The sequence below is a fragment of the Salvelinus fontinalis genome, chromosome 34 (assembly GCF_029448725.1).
Source record: "Salvelinus fontinalis isolate EN_2023a chromosome 34, ASM2944872v1, whole genome shotgun sequence".
Classification (NCBI taxonomy): domain Eukaryota; kingdom Metazoa; phylum Chordata; class Actinopteri; order Salmoniformes; family Salmonidae; genus Salvelinus; species Salvelinus fontinalis.
The window spans coordinates 23,288,731-23,302,818 of record NC_074698.1 but is presented as its reverse complement, the minus strand read 5'-3'; positions in this window follow the sequence as shown (position 1 = coordinate 23,302,818).

Here is a 14,088-nt window from a genome sequence, read left to right as displayed (position 1 = left end):
TCCGCACCTCAGGAGGGGGGTACTGTCACGTCCTGACCATAGTTCTTATGTGTTTTGCTTGTTTTAGTGTTGGTCAGGACGTGAGCTGGGTGGGCATTCTATGTTGTGTGTCTAGTTTGTCTGTTTCTGTGTTCGGCCTAATATGGTTCTCAATCAGAGGCAGCTGTCAATCGTTGTCCCTGATTGAGAATCATATATAGGCGGCTTGTTTTGTGTTGGGGATTTGTGGGTGGTTGTTTCCTGTCTCTGTGTTTTCTCTGCACCAGATAGGGCTGTTTCGGTTTGCCACGTTTGTTATTTTGTAGTATTTGTAAGTGTTCACAGTATTCGTCTTGTTAATTAAACATGTTAAACATGTTGAACACGAGCTACGCTGCGTCTTGGTCCGATCCCTGTTACACTCTCTCTTCTCGCGAAGAGAGGGAAGGCTGCTGTTACATGCCTACTGAGAGAGGAAGGTATTTCTCTTGTCTAGTGATACCTTTAATCTTGTCCGCTCATTTTCCTCTCTCTTATGTACTCTGTTGAATAGTGGTGCTTGAGTAGACAGTCAATATATGTATAGAGAGAGGGTGTGTGTTAATTTTATTTGACCTTTATTTAATAAGCATGGAGTCATGCTGAAACTGCGCTCTCTTTCTCAGATGAGCCCAGCATGAAAACATCAAACGATTACACTATACTGTACATATCTACAGTATATTCACATGGAAAAGCAAACTCAAAACACGAAAACCTAAATACAATCATGAAACAAACACATTCTTCAGTAAAAACCCCCTGTAACATCCGCCTGAATTGCGCTAGAAGGACCAACTTTAAGGATGTTTGGAGATCATTCCACATGAGAGGCGCAAGAAAACTAAAAGCAGATGAACCTACATTTGTAGATTTTTTAAAATTAATTTTTATTTCACCTTTATTTAACCAGGTAGGCCAATTGGTAAGCAGATAAGCAAAGCAGTGTGACACAGACAACAACACAGAGTTACACATGGAATAAACAATAAACAAGTCAATGACACAGTAGAAAAAAAAGAAAGTCTATATACAGTGTGTGCAAAAGGCATGAGGTAGGCAATAAATAGGCCATAGGAGCAAATAATTACAATTTAGCAGATTAACACTGGAGTCATAAATGAGCAGATAATGATGTGCAAGTAGAGATACTGGTGTGCAAAAGAGCCAAAATGTAGATAAAAACAGTATGGGGATGAGGTAGGTAGATTGGGTGGGCTATTTACAGATGGACTATGTACAGCTGCAGCGATCGGTTAGCTGCTCAGATAGCTGATGTTTAAAGTTGGTGAGGGAAATAAGTCTCAAACTTCAGCGATTTTTGCAATTCGTTCCAGTCACTGGCAGCAGAGAACTGGAAGGAAAGGCGGCCAAATGAGGTGTTGGCTTTGGGGATGATCAGTGAGATATACCTGCTGGAACGTGTGCTACGGGTGGGTGTTGTTATTGTGACCAGTGAACTGAGATAAGGCGGAGCTTTCCCTAGCAAAGACTTATAGATGACCTGGAGGCAGTGGGTCTGGCGACGAATATGTAGCGAGGGCCAGCCGACTAGAGCATACAGGTCACAGTGGTGGGTGGTATAAGGTGATTTGGTAACAAAACGGATGGCACTGTGATAGACTGAATCCAGTTTGCTGAGTAGAGTATTGGAAGCTATTTTGTAGATGACATCGCTGAAGTCGAGGATCGGTAGGATAGTCAGTTTTACTAGGGTAAGTTTGGCGGCGTGAGTGAAGGAGGCTTTGTTGCGAAATAGAAAGCCGATTCTAGATTTGATTTTGGATTGGAGATGTTTAATATGAGTCTGGAAGGAGAGTTTACAGTCTAACCAGACACCTAGGTATTTATAGTTTGGAACCGTCCAGGGTGGTGATGCTAGTCGGGCGGGCGGGTGCGGGCAGCGAACTTTTGAAGAGCATGCATTTGGTTTTACTAGTGTTTAAGAGCAGTTGGAGGGCACGGAAGGAGTGTTGTATGGCATTGAAGCTCGTTTGGAGGTTAGTTAGCACAGTGTCCAAGGAAGGGACAGAAGTATACAGAATGGTGTCGTCTGCGTAGAGGTGGATCAGGGAATCGCCCGCAGCAAGAGCGACATCATTGATATATACAGAGAAAAGAGTCGGCCCGAGAATTGAACGCTGTGATTGCTGTCTCCCATAGAGACTGCCAGAGGTCCGGACAACATGCCCTCCGATTTGACACACTGAACTCTGTCTGCAAAGTAGTTGGTGAACCAGGCGAGGCAGTCATTAGAAAAACCAAGGCTATTGAGTCTGCCGATAAGAATACGGTGATTGACAGAGTCGAAAGCCTTGGCCAGGTCGATGAAGACGGCTGCACAGTACTGTCTTTTATCGATGGCGGTTATGATATCGTTTAGTACCTTGAGTGTGACTGAGGCGCACCCGTGACCGGCTCGGAAACCGGATTGCACAGCGGAGAAGGTACGGTGGGATTCGAAATGGTCAGTGATCTGTTTATTAACTTGGCTTTTGAAGACTTTAGATAGGCAGGGCAGGATGGATATAGGTCTGTAACAGTTTGGGTCTATGGTGTCACCCCCTTTGAAGAGGGGGATGACCGCGGCAGCTTTCCAATCTTTAGGGATCTCGGACGATACGAAAGAGAGGTTGAACAGGCTGGTAATAGGGGTTGCAACAATTGCGGCGGATAGTTTTAGAAAGAGAAGGTCCAGATTGTCTAGCCCAGCTGATTTGTACGGGTCCAGGATTTGCAGCTCATTGTTGGCCGGGGTTGGAGTAGCCAGGAGGAAGGCATGGCCAGCCGTTGAGAAATGCTTATTGAAATTTCCGATTATCATGGATTTATCGGTGGTGACCGTGTTACCTAGCCTCAGTGCAGTGGGCAGCTGGGAGGAGGTGCTCTTGTTCTCCATGCACTTTACAGTGTCCCAAAACGTTTTGGAGTTAGAGCTACAGGATGCAAATTTCTGCTTGAAAAAGCTAGCCTTTGCTTTCCTGACTGACTGCGTGTATTGGTTCCTGACTTTCCTGAACAGTTGCATATCGCGGGGACTATTCGATGCTATTGCAGTCCGCCACAGGATGTTTTTGTGCTGGTCAAGGGCATTCAGGTCTGGAGTGAACCAAGGGCTATATCTGTTCTTAGTTCTGCAAATTTTGAACGGTGCATGCTTATCTAAGATGGTGAGGAAATTACTTTTAAAGAATGACCAGGCATCCTCGACTGACGGGATGAGGTCAACATCCTTCCAGGATACCCGGGCCAGGTCGATTAGAAAGGCCTGCTCGCAGAAGTGTTTTAGGGAGCGTTTGACAGTGATGAGGGGTGATCGTTTGACCGCGGACGCATAGCGGATACAGGCAATGAGGCAGTGATCGCTAAGATCCTGATTGAAAACAGTGGAGGTGTATTTGGAGGGCAAGTTGGTCAGGATAATGTCTATGAGAGTGCCCATGTTTACGGATTTAGAGTTGTACCTGGTGGGTTCCTTGATGATTTGTGTGAGATTGAGGACATCTAGCTTAGATTGTAGGACTGCCGGGGTGCATATCCCAGTTTAGGTCACCTAACAGAACTAACTCTGAAGCTAGATGAGGGGCGATCAATTCACAAATGGTGTCCAGGGCACAGCTGGGAGCGGAGGGGGGTTGATGGCAGGCGGCAACAGTGAGAGACTTATTTCTGGAGAGATTACTTTTTAAAATTAGAAGTTTGAACTGTTTGGGTATAGACCTGGAAAGTATGACAGAACTTATGACAGAACCTTGCAGGCTATCTCTGCAGTAGATTGCAACTCCTCCCCCTTTGGCAGTTCTATCTTGATGGAAAATGTTGTAGTTGGGTATGGAAATCTCATCATTATTGGTGGCCTTCCTAAGGCAGGATTCAGATACGGCAAGGGCATCAGGGTTGGTGGAGTGTGCTAAAGCATTGAGTAAACAAACTTAGGGAGGAGGCTTCTGATGTTAACATGCATGAAACCAAGGCTTTTTCGATCACAGAAGTCAACAAATGAGGGTGCCTAAGGACACGCATGGCCTGGGTTTACCTCCACATCACCCGAGGAACAGAGGGTACGTGCAATAAGGCACCTTGGGGGTTTGTGATGAATTGCCAATATACCACGGCTAAGGGCTGTATCCAGGCACTCCTTGTTGCGTCGTGCTAAGAGCAGTCCTTAGTCGTGGTGTATTGGACATATATACCACACCTCCTCTGGCATTATTGCTGAAATATAACACTGTTGATTCAGCACTGGAGAATATGCTGTGTACAATGATGAATCCACCTGTGCTATCTTAGTGACATTATTTAAATATTGTAATGCAGGGCCTTGTTATATTGGAGTCGTGGCTTAGTGGGGGTGTGGCTTTTAGTTATTTTTTTATCGAGTTGAGAATTTTTATTCACCCGCAACCTGCATTCAGAATGACAGTCAGGGTTAGGAACCTTGGTAAAAACATATCTATTTTTGTCCCTACTGATATTAGCCCATGCAAACGCATTGAATAACAGATTTACTACATGGAACAACAGATATTCCCCCCCAAAATCTAAAGGAAGTTTCTTCTGAAGTGTCTGTCTTATCTGATAGATATATACACTGCTCAAAAAAATAAAGGGAACACTTAAACAACACAATGTAACTCCAAGTCAATCACACTTCTGTGAAATCAAACTGTCCACTTAGGAAGCAACACTGATTGACAATAAATTTCACATGCTGTTGTGCAAATGGAATAGACAAAAGGTGGAAAATATAGGCAATTAGCAAGACACTCCCAAAAAAGGAGTGATTCTGCAGGTGGTGACCACAGACCACTTCTCAGTTCCTATGCTTCCTGGCTGATGTTTTGGTCACTTTTGAATGCTGGCGGTGCTCTTACTCTAGTGGTAGCATGAGACGGAGTCTACAACCCACACAAGTGGCTCAGGTAGTGCAGTTCATCCAGGATGGCACATCAATGCGAGCTGTGGCAAAAAGGTTTGCTGTGTCTGTCAGCGTAGTGTCCAGAGCATGGAGGCGCTACCAGGAGACAGGCCAGTACATCAGGAGACGTGGAGGAGGCCGTAGGAGGGCAACAACCCAGCAGCAGGACCGCTACCTCCGCCTTTGTGCAAGGAGGAGCACTGCCAGATCCCTGCAAAATGACCTCCAGCAGGCCACAAATGTGCATTGGCCTATCCACGGGGGGTACTTGAGAAGACTCATGACACCATAGACCTACTGTTAAAATGCACTTGTGGGGGTTCTTCAGGTGTACCCCGAGTAGAGCAAAATTCAGTTGGTGGTACATTAACCGAAAAAGGTTGGGGACCACTGATTTAGAGTTATTAATGTAACTTTAGTTGTTCTACAAATGTTGGGCTAGATTTTTAATACATTGCAAGGCTGCATGATGCGACTCTAATGATGATTTGAAGGCTTTACACACTTCGTCATTCTCTCATTCACAATTTCAGAAGCACTTGATAATGCCTCGAATATCCCGGCGGCAGCAGCCCCTTTGTGTGGCCATAATGCACCCTAAAAAAATCAATACCTTTTGCAGACCTTCTCCCTGAGGCTCTCCATCACGTGATCGGGTCTTTCTCACAGGCTACAAGTGAAGACAGACACATCAGGGACATAACTGGGCGTGTCCTTATCCAATTCCGAGGTGCAAATTGAAGATATTGGAATAACAGTCCACATTTAATTTTCATCGTCCAACAAGATGAGTAGGCATAACGAACAGCAAAAGCACGAGCCTATGTCAATCTACTATACCGCATATTACAAAAGTTGACCTATTCTGTGTGAGAAATAAATATTCCAAACATAGTCTGGGACAGTTGTGGGATGCAATAGATCCCAAATCAATACAACCATTAGCATCAATAAAAACTTTTTAATGCAATGAGGCTGACGCAACAGATCAGGACGTAAAATGTTGATAAACTATTAGGCTCTTTCTTCACATTATAAGTGCAGCAATGCGCACACGGCAGTAGGCTATAAACATGAAAGTTCTGTTAGCGAAAAACACCATTATTAAAAGTGACTGCAAATGCAATTATGCATGTAATGCTTTTATTATAAAGGTGCATTTTTATTGTGAAAATTATCTTCCCTAAACTTGAAACTCATGCGCTGCTTATGCCAGTTAACCTCTACACCCCTTGTAAAGCGGATTAATGTTCTTAATTTAAGGAGTTATTTGTTCACTTTAGTTGTGATACAAACTTTGTCAAAACATTATAGCCTATGGGCTAAGCTACATGAGGTGTGTGATTATGATTTATATTTTATTTTATTATGTTTCTTGCCTTAAGCTGGGCATCATTCACAGGTGATAATATAGAATTAACAAGTGATTGGATAATATTGTCACTCATCAGATTATTCTTGATTTAATCTTGTCTTTATATATACTAAATAATAAACTCAGCAAAAAAGAAACGTCCTCTCACTGTCAACTGTGTTTATTTTCAGTAACTTAACGTGTAAATATTTGTATGAACATAACAAGATTCAACAACTGAGACATAAACTGAACAAGTTCCACAGACATGTGACTAACAGAAATTGAATAATGTGTCCCTGAACAAAGCGGGGGTCAAAATCAAAAGTAACAGTCAGTATCTGGTGTGGCCACCAGCTGCATTAAGTACTGCAGTGCATCTCCTCCTCATGGACTGCATCATATTTGAACGTGCTTGCTGTGAGATGTTACCCCACTCTTCCACCAAGGCACCTGCAAGTTCCCGGACATTTCTGGGGGGGAGTGGCGCTAGCCCTCACCCTCCGATCCAACAGGTCCCAGATGTCACGCACAGAACGAGCAGTATGGCTGATGGCATTTTCATGCTGGAGGGTCATGTCAGGATGAGCCTGCAGGAAGGGTACCCCATGAGGGAGGAGGATGTCTTCCCTGTAATGCACAGCATTGAGATCGCCTGCAATGACAACAAGCTCAGTCCGATGATGCTGTGACACACCGCCCCAGACCATGACGGACCCTCCACCTCCAAATCAATCCCGCTCCAGAGTACAGATTTCGGTGTAATGCTCATTCCTTTGACAATAAACGCAAATCCGACCATCACCTCTGATGAGACAAAACCGAGACTCGTCAGTGAAGAGCACTTTTGCCAGTCCTGTCTGGTCCAGCGACTGTGGGTTTGTGCCCATAGGCGACATTGTTGCTGGTGATGTCTGGTGAGGACCTGCCTTACAAAAGGCCTACAAGCCCTCAGTCCAGCCTCTCTCAGCCTATTGCGGACAGTCTGAGCACTGATGGAGGGATTGTGCGTTCCTGGTGTAACCCGGGCAGTTGTTGTTGCCATCCTGTACCTGTCCCACAGGTGTGATGTTCAGATGTACCGATCCCGTGCAGGTATTGTTACACGTGGTCTGCCACTGCGAGGACGATCAGCTGTCCGTCCTGTCTCCCTGTAGCGCTGTCTTAGGCGTTTCACAGTACGGCAATTTATTGCCCTGGCCACATCTGCAGTCCTCATGCCTCCTTGCAGCATGCCAAAGGCATGTTCACGCAGATGAGCAGGGAACCAGGGCATCTTTCTTTTGGTGTTTTTCAGAGTCAGTAGAAAGGCCTCTTTAGTGTAATACGTTTTCATAGCTGTGACCTTAATTGCCTACCGTCTGTAAGCTGTTAGTGCCTTAACAACCGTTCATTAATTGTTTATGGTTCATTGAACAAGCATGGGAAACAGTGTTTAAACCCTGTACAATGAAGATCTGTGAAGTTATTTCGATTTTTACTAATTATCTTTGAAAGACAGGGTCCTGAAAAAGGGACGTTTCTTTTTTTGCTGAGTTTATATGGTTACTGTTGGTGAGAGTAGTTTCGGAATGTACTAATGTGAAGTGTCCCTCTCTCTCCCTCTCCATCTCTTCTTTAACAAGCATCAGTGTTGTTGTCCTTCCGCTAGGGACCAGTTTTCAGCGTATTACGTCTCCAGTCAATAACCGGTGCAGAGTGTGTATGTTTATCCTGTGTTCCCATTTAATTAGCTAGTAAATAATTAAACCAATTTTGTGTAGTACTGAATCATAAGTAAGGCTCGGGTTTTTGCAGATGCAAGGAGGTTATGACTGTTCAGAATGATGATATTATACAAGGTTATGATTTAATAAGTTGACTGTTTTATAGATGTGATAGGTAAAGACCTTTTGAGAGTTTAATTCGGGAGATGGTAACTCTTTAAAGAATCGCTCTCGTGGTGCCCCAGATCCTAAGGAGTTAATTGTTACATGATTAAGTTAATTGGGTAACAATTAAACATGGTTAGTTAATTAATAAATAACAGTTTTCAGATTAATGTTGAGGTCAAGTTACAACATCTGACACTGCCAAACCCCCAGCTACACGAGTACGGATTAAATCTAGGCCTTGGTCCTCTAAAAAGTATCCAGGGTGACACCTAAAAATAGTGCATTTGAAGGAGTTTGTTAAAGATGTAAGTAAGATAAAGAGTTGCTATATTAATTAAGGATTTTGTTCCAAGATGTACGTAAGCATGTTGAATGGAATTTTAAAACTATGCAAACAAAATGTAATGCCTTCTGTTATTATCTGTGTATTTTTTAAATGCGTAACACTTTATTTGGTTAGGTTGTGTAGATCATATAGAGATGGACTATCTATCGGCAACATGTCTATTGACTTTCTCTCCTTTACGACCACTTTACTGGTCGCCATTAGGTCCGCAAAGCTAGTGAGTCAGCTGCATGCACAGTCAGTTCACCATTCGTGCCTACAGTTTGCCCTGGGTTTTTTGTTGCCCAAGCTCGCGTTTATGTTTAAGGTCAGAGGCAATTACATTTGTTTCACCTTGGAGCTTGTGGCTTCCATCCGCCGCCCTCCCCTTCTATGGAAGAAGAGCATCTCCACCGTTTGTGTCCAGTACATGCATTGCGCATATACCTGGATTGAGCGAGAGCTTTGAACAAGAGCAACAACTCTTTGTGTCCTGGGCACCTCCCTGCTAGGGTGAGACCTCTCTCTCATCAATTGGATTGTGGAATTATTATATTGGTCTATAATAGCAAGGAGTTACAGACTCTGGAGGGCCTGAGGGCTCACTCCACCAGGGGTATGGCTACAGTACCTCTTGGGCACTGTTCAAGGGTATCTCCTTACAGGATATTTGCAATGCAGCTTGTTGGGCATCCCCCACAGGAGGCTGCTGAGGGGAGGACGGCACATAAATGTCTTTGGCTATGCCGGATTAAGTGATATGACATGCTGTTCTATAAAATCCTTTCTCTGTAATTAATATTACCTGATTGGGCTAATCATGTAAATGTAATTAACTAGAAAGTCGAGGCACCACAAAATAATATTTATAGAGCAGTTATCTTCCAAATAAACTCTTAAAGACCTAGTAATATTTTACATCAATAGCAGTCAATATTAATCGTCACCTTATTTCAGTCTCATCTGAAAGTTGTAAATTCTTGGTTATCTTCACGAACCCTGGCTAACAAGTTGAATCAGCAATACAAAATTGGGTTTATTTATTTTCTAAATACCTAACTAATCACACAGAATTACATATACACAGAATGAACCATACATTGATTACAAATTATGTCATAAAGGAAAACGTCCCTAGCGGACGGAACAGATATGACAGCTGGTTACCCAAAGAAAAGGGGTTTGGGTTTGAGTGAAAGAGCGGGAAGACTGAAGAACGAAGGGAGAAGCGATGTCTCTATCGGGCCGTAGGCAGCTACTCTATCGTAAATCAGAATCTTATGCATTCTAAATTACCGCCCATTTGGAAAAGGAAAATGCAATAAATATTTACTTTGAGCTGCGCTTCAATAGGTTGGTGGTAGATGGAAGGCCGTGTTGCCCAACAGAGTCCTTTGTCCTTTGAAGAGTGTCTCTGGTGGTGAACGGGAAACGTTCTAGTGTCGTCGTTGTGTGGTAGACGGGATACTCTGTCTGTCCTCTCCGAGCCCACGTTTACAGCGGCCGCTGCTAACTCAACGGCTAGGAGGTATCACTTCTGTAGCGAATAAGAGTTCAAAGTTCATACTATTCGCAACCAAAGCTCATGCTAAGGTTGGCTTCGTTCTGTAGTTATTATCTGAATCCTTCTGACATCATCATCCTAATGTACCCGGCACAGAAGGTTACATTTTCGTCAAGGGCTTATATAGTGGAAGGAGAAGGGTGTGTTTCATAGTTTATAACCCATGTCTCTTCACAGGGGCGGGCCACTGATTGAGCAGAGCCCTAACCTTATGAAAACCCAAATCTCTCATTTGGAAGCTAAATTACATTTAATCTTTTCACCAATAATTTTATATTTAAACATTTGAATTGCACAACAATTCCATGTGAATCTGATAACTATGATGTGTAGACTTTCCACTGTACAGTTTATGTCATCCTATCATTGATGAGAATGTCTCAGATGACAACCGAACTGACATCATATTAATTAAGTACCAATGCCTATGTTCAACTGGTTGGATTACCAAAATATGGTTCATTTCCCCCCACCTTCTGATGTTCCCAGAATCTCTATGTTAGCCAAGGGATGTTCAAGGGAACCTACCCCCAGGCCAGCGTCATGACAAGTGGCTGTAATGGAGTGGTATCAAACCCATTCCATTCCAGCTATTACTATGAGCCAATCCTCCCCAATTAAGGTGCCACCAACCTCCTGTGGCATCCCCTCATGCATTTATGAGGTTCTACTGGCTTGACATCACTGCGCCTTCTTTGCGCATACTGTCTTCAGTGTCGGGGCCTCTGAGGGTTGATATGTTGACACTACCTGGCTTCAGAAAGCATGTTTGTGATACGGGAGTTGGCTATCTCCCACCTGTGAGATATCGAAACAAATAATTGAAAAATAACTCAAGGTTACTTAACCTAGGTTCTCTGATATGAGTGAGATATCTCACTGCACACCCTTACTCGCAAGAGTGTGAGGAAGTTCAGCATGGTTGAGAATGATCGGAGGCGGGCAATTGGCTCCTTATAATGAGGGGAGGGGCTCACCTCATTCGGCACTTGACCTGTTTGTTTCCAACAGTTGTGTGTAATTGGTTCTTCGAGCTTCTGAGATTCGGGTGAATCCTATGTGTGATATCTCATTCATAATATCAGAGAACCTCGGTTACGCAAGTAACATTACGTTTTTATTGTTATTCATTTAATTGCATATAAATCATTATTGCTACGGCTTTCTTTGTTGCTTTTTCTTTGGATAGCGGGTAGTTTGTGAGTGTTACGAACTTAAGGGAGCGACGTCCCTGCCCTACGCCAGGCTCAGCTGGCCCTACTGTCAGGACCTGGTAAGGGCCCCTCCCAAGGCTATGACGTCCACTAATTACCTTGGAACGTTTTGGAGCTTATGGTTACCACACCATTGGATAGATTGAGCATATAATCTTCACTATTGGTGGCAATGAGAGTGAAGCTGATGTTGTTGTTGCCTCTACCAAGTCTCTGGAGGAGTTTTACAGATCTGTTGAGGATTCCACCAAGAGCTGGGTTGAGACCCATGATGTCATGAGGGAATATTACAGCAAACTGGTTGAAATGAGGGATGCACATTAAATGTGAATATTGGTGAAAAGGACAGCAATATGTAAGTAAAACCATTACATTTCTCATGCTCTCCCATTGTTGGGGCTGCAAATTTAATGAGGATTTCAGTCAGCAGGCTCATAAATGTTTGTCTTGCATTATGACTGATGGCCACTAGATGGCAGAAGTACCAAACAACTAAAAATGTTTGACTGGATAGTTTGTATTTGTGTCATAATCTTAATATTGAATACCAAAGAGCTCTGCTAACCAGGTCATCAGACCCTGAACCTTTCACTGTTGCTTGTGGGGCTCTCAACGTGCATCAGGTTGAAACTGAGCTAGTCTAACTAAAAATCCAGTATTGGTGAATTTTTGTCGAAGTTGGTTTGTATATTGCTGTCCTAATGTTGGCATTAGCAGAAATGGTCACTGAGGCAAAGTGACTGTGACAATCCTTCTATGCTAGGGGGTTGGTCAGGTGGGTGCCCCTGTCCTTCATTAGCAGAGTGCTTCATTAGCCCAGCTACATGCCTGTACCAAATACCATTGATTTCCCTAGGCCTCATTTAAGATTAAAGTTATAAAGATGCCCATTAAGTCTATGGTTGTGATTACATTTGCGATCAACTGAAAAACTGGTTGCATCAACGTTGTTTCCTCGTTTTAACAAACAAAAGTAATGCGATGACGTTGAATCACCGTGGGAAACTGGTTGGATTTGCAAAAAGTCATCAACGTCGGGGAATAAAAATAAAAAATCCACCTAAATCCAATGACATGGTGAAATGTTTTGTTGATTTCAAGTTAAATTCATGTTAGTTGACAACTCAACCAAATTTAAACCAAAACTAGACGTTAAAATGACGTCTGTGCCCAGTGGCAGGTAAGTTCCGATCTATAGTGGAGGTTATTTGTCATGGCCTGATGAGGTGAACAAATCCTTCATTCATTCTGACAAACCACAAGTGAGTTACGTTGAATAAAGGAATTATTTTGGTTTCAGGCATGAAGGATGAACTGCTGCCAAGGTGAGTCACAAACAGGTAGAAATTGAAATAGTGTAGATGTAAATAACGGATGATTTCGAGTTGTATGACTCAAGTTGGAACTTTTACTTCGATCCCAAGCTGGCAGCAAATGGCAGACATTCTGATAAACAGGAAATGTATTAGGGTACCAATATCAGTTGTGCGAGTAAGTACACTATATATACAAAAGTATGTGACACCACTTCTAATTAGCGGATTCAGCTATAAAATCCACACCCGTTGCTGACAACTGATACAATTTAGCACACAGCTATGCAATCTCCATAGATAAACATTGGCAGTAGAATGGCCTTACTGACTTTTAACGTGGCACCGTCATAGGATGCCACCTTTCCAACAAGTCAGTTCATAAAATGTCTGCCCTGCTAGAGCTGCCCCAGTCAACTGTAAGTACTGTTATTGTGAAGTGGAAACGTTTAGGAGCAACAAGGGCTCAGCCGCAAAGTGGTAGGCCACACAAGCTCACAGAACAGGACCACCAGGTGCTGAAATGCGTAGTGCATAAAAATAGTCTGTCCTCGGTTGCAACACACACTACAGAGTTCAAAACTGCCTCTGGAAGCAACGTCAGCACAAGAACTGTTCGTCGGAAGCTTCATGAAATGGGTTTTCATGGCCGAGCAGCCACACACAAGCCTAAGATCACCATGCACAATGCCAAGCGTCAGCTGGAGTGGTGTAAACCGCGCCACCATTGGACTGGAGCACGATGAATCACGCTTCACCATCTGGCAGTCCGACGGACTAGGTTTGGCGGATGCCAGGTGAATGCTACCTGCCCCAATCCATAGTGCTAAATGTAAACTTTGGCGGAGGAGGAATAATGGTCTTTTGGCTGTTTTTCGTGGTTCGGGTTAGGCCTGTTAGTTCCAGTGAAGGGAAATCTTAACGCTACATCATACAATGACATTCTAGACGATTCTGTGCTTCCAACTTTGTGGCAACAGTTTGGGGAAGGCCATTTCCTGTTTCAGCATGGCAATGTCCCCGTGCACAAAGCAAGATCCAGACAGAAATTGTTTGTCGAGATTGATGTGGAAGAACTTGACTGGCCTGCACAGAGCTCTGACCTCAACTCAATCGAACACCTTTGGGATGAATTGGAACGCTGACTGCGAGCCAGGCCTAATCGTCCAACATCAGTGCACAATCTCACTAATGCTCGTGGTTGAATGGAAGCAAGAACCTGCAGCAATGTTCTAACATCTAGTGGAAAGTGTTCCCAGAAGAGTGGAGGCTGTTATTGTAGCAAAGGGGGGACCAACTCCATATTAATGCCCATGATTTTGGAATGAGATGTTCGACAAGCATGTGCCCACATACTGTTGGTCATGTAGTGTATTTGAAAACCCAAATACGGTGGTGCATCTCAGGTTCATTACTTCTCACTCTGGCAGTTTGTGGACTGACTGGCACAACACAGGAGTTTGAATTTGAAATGTTGAAATATTCCTCCTGCCTATTTTTATTTAGCA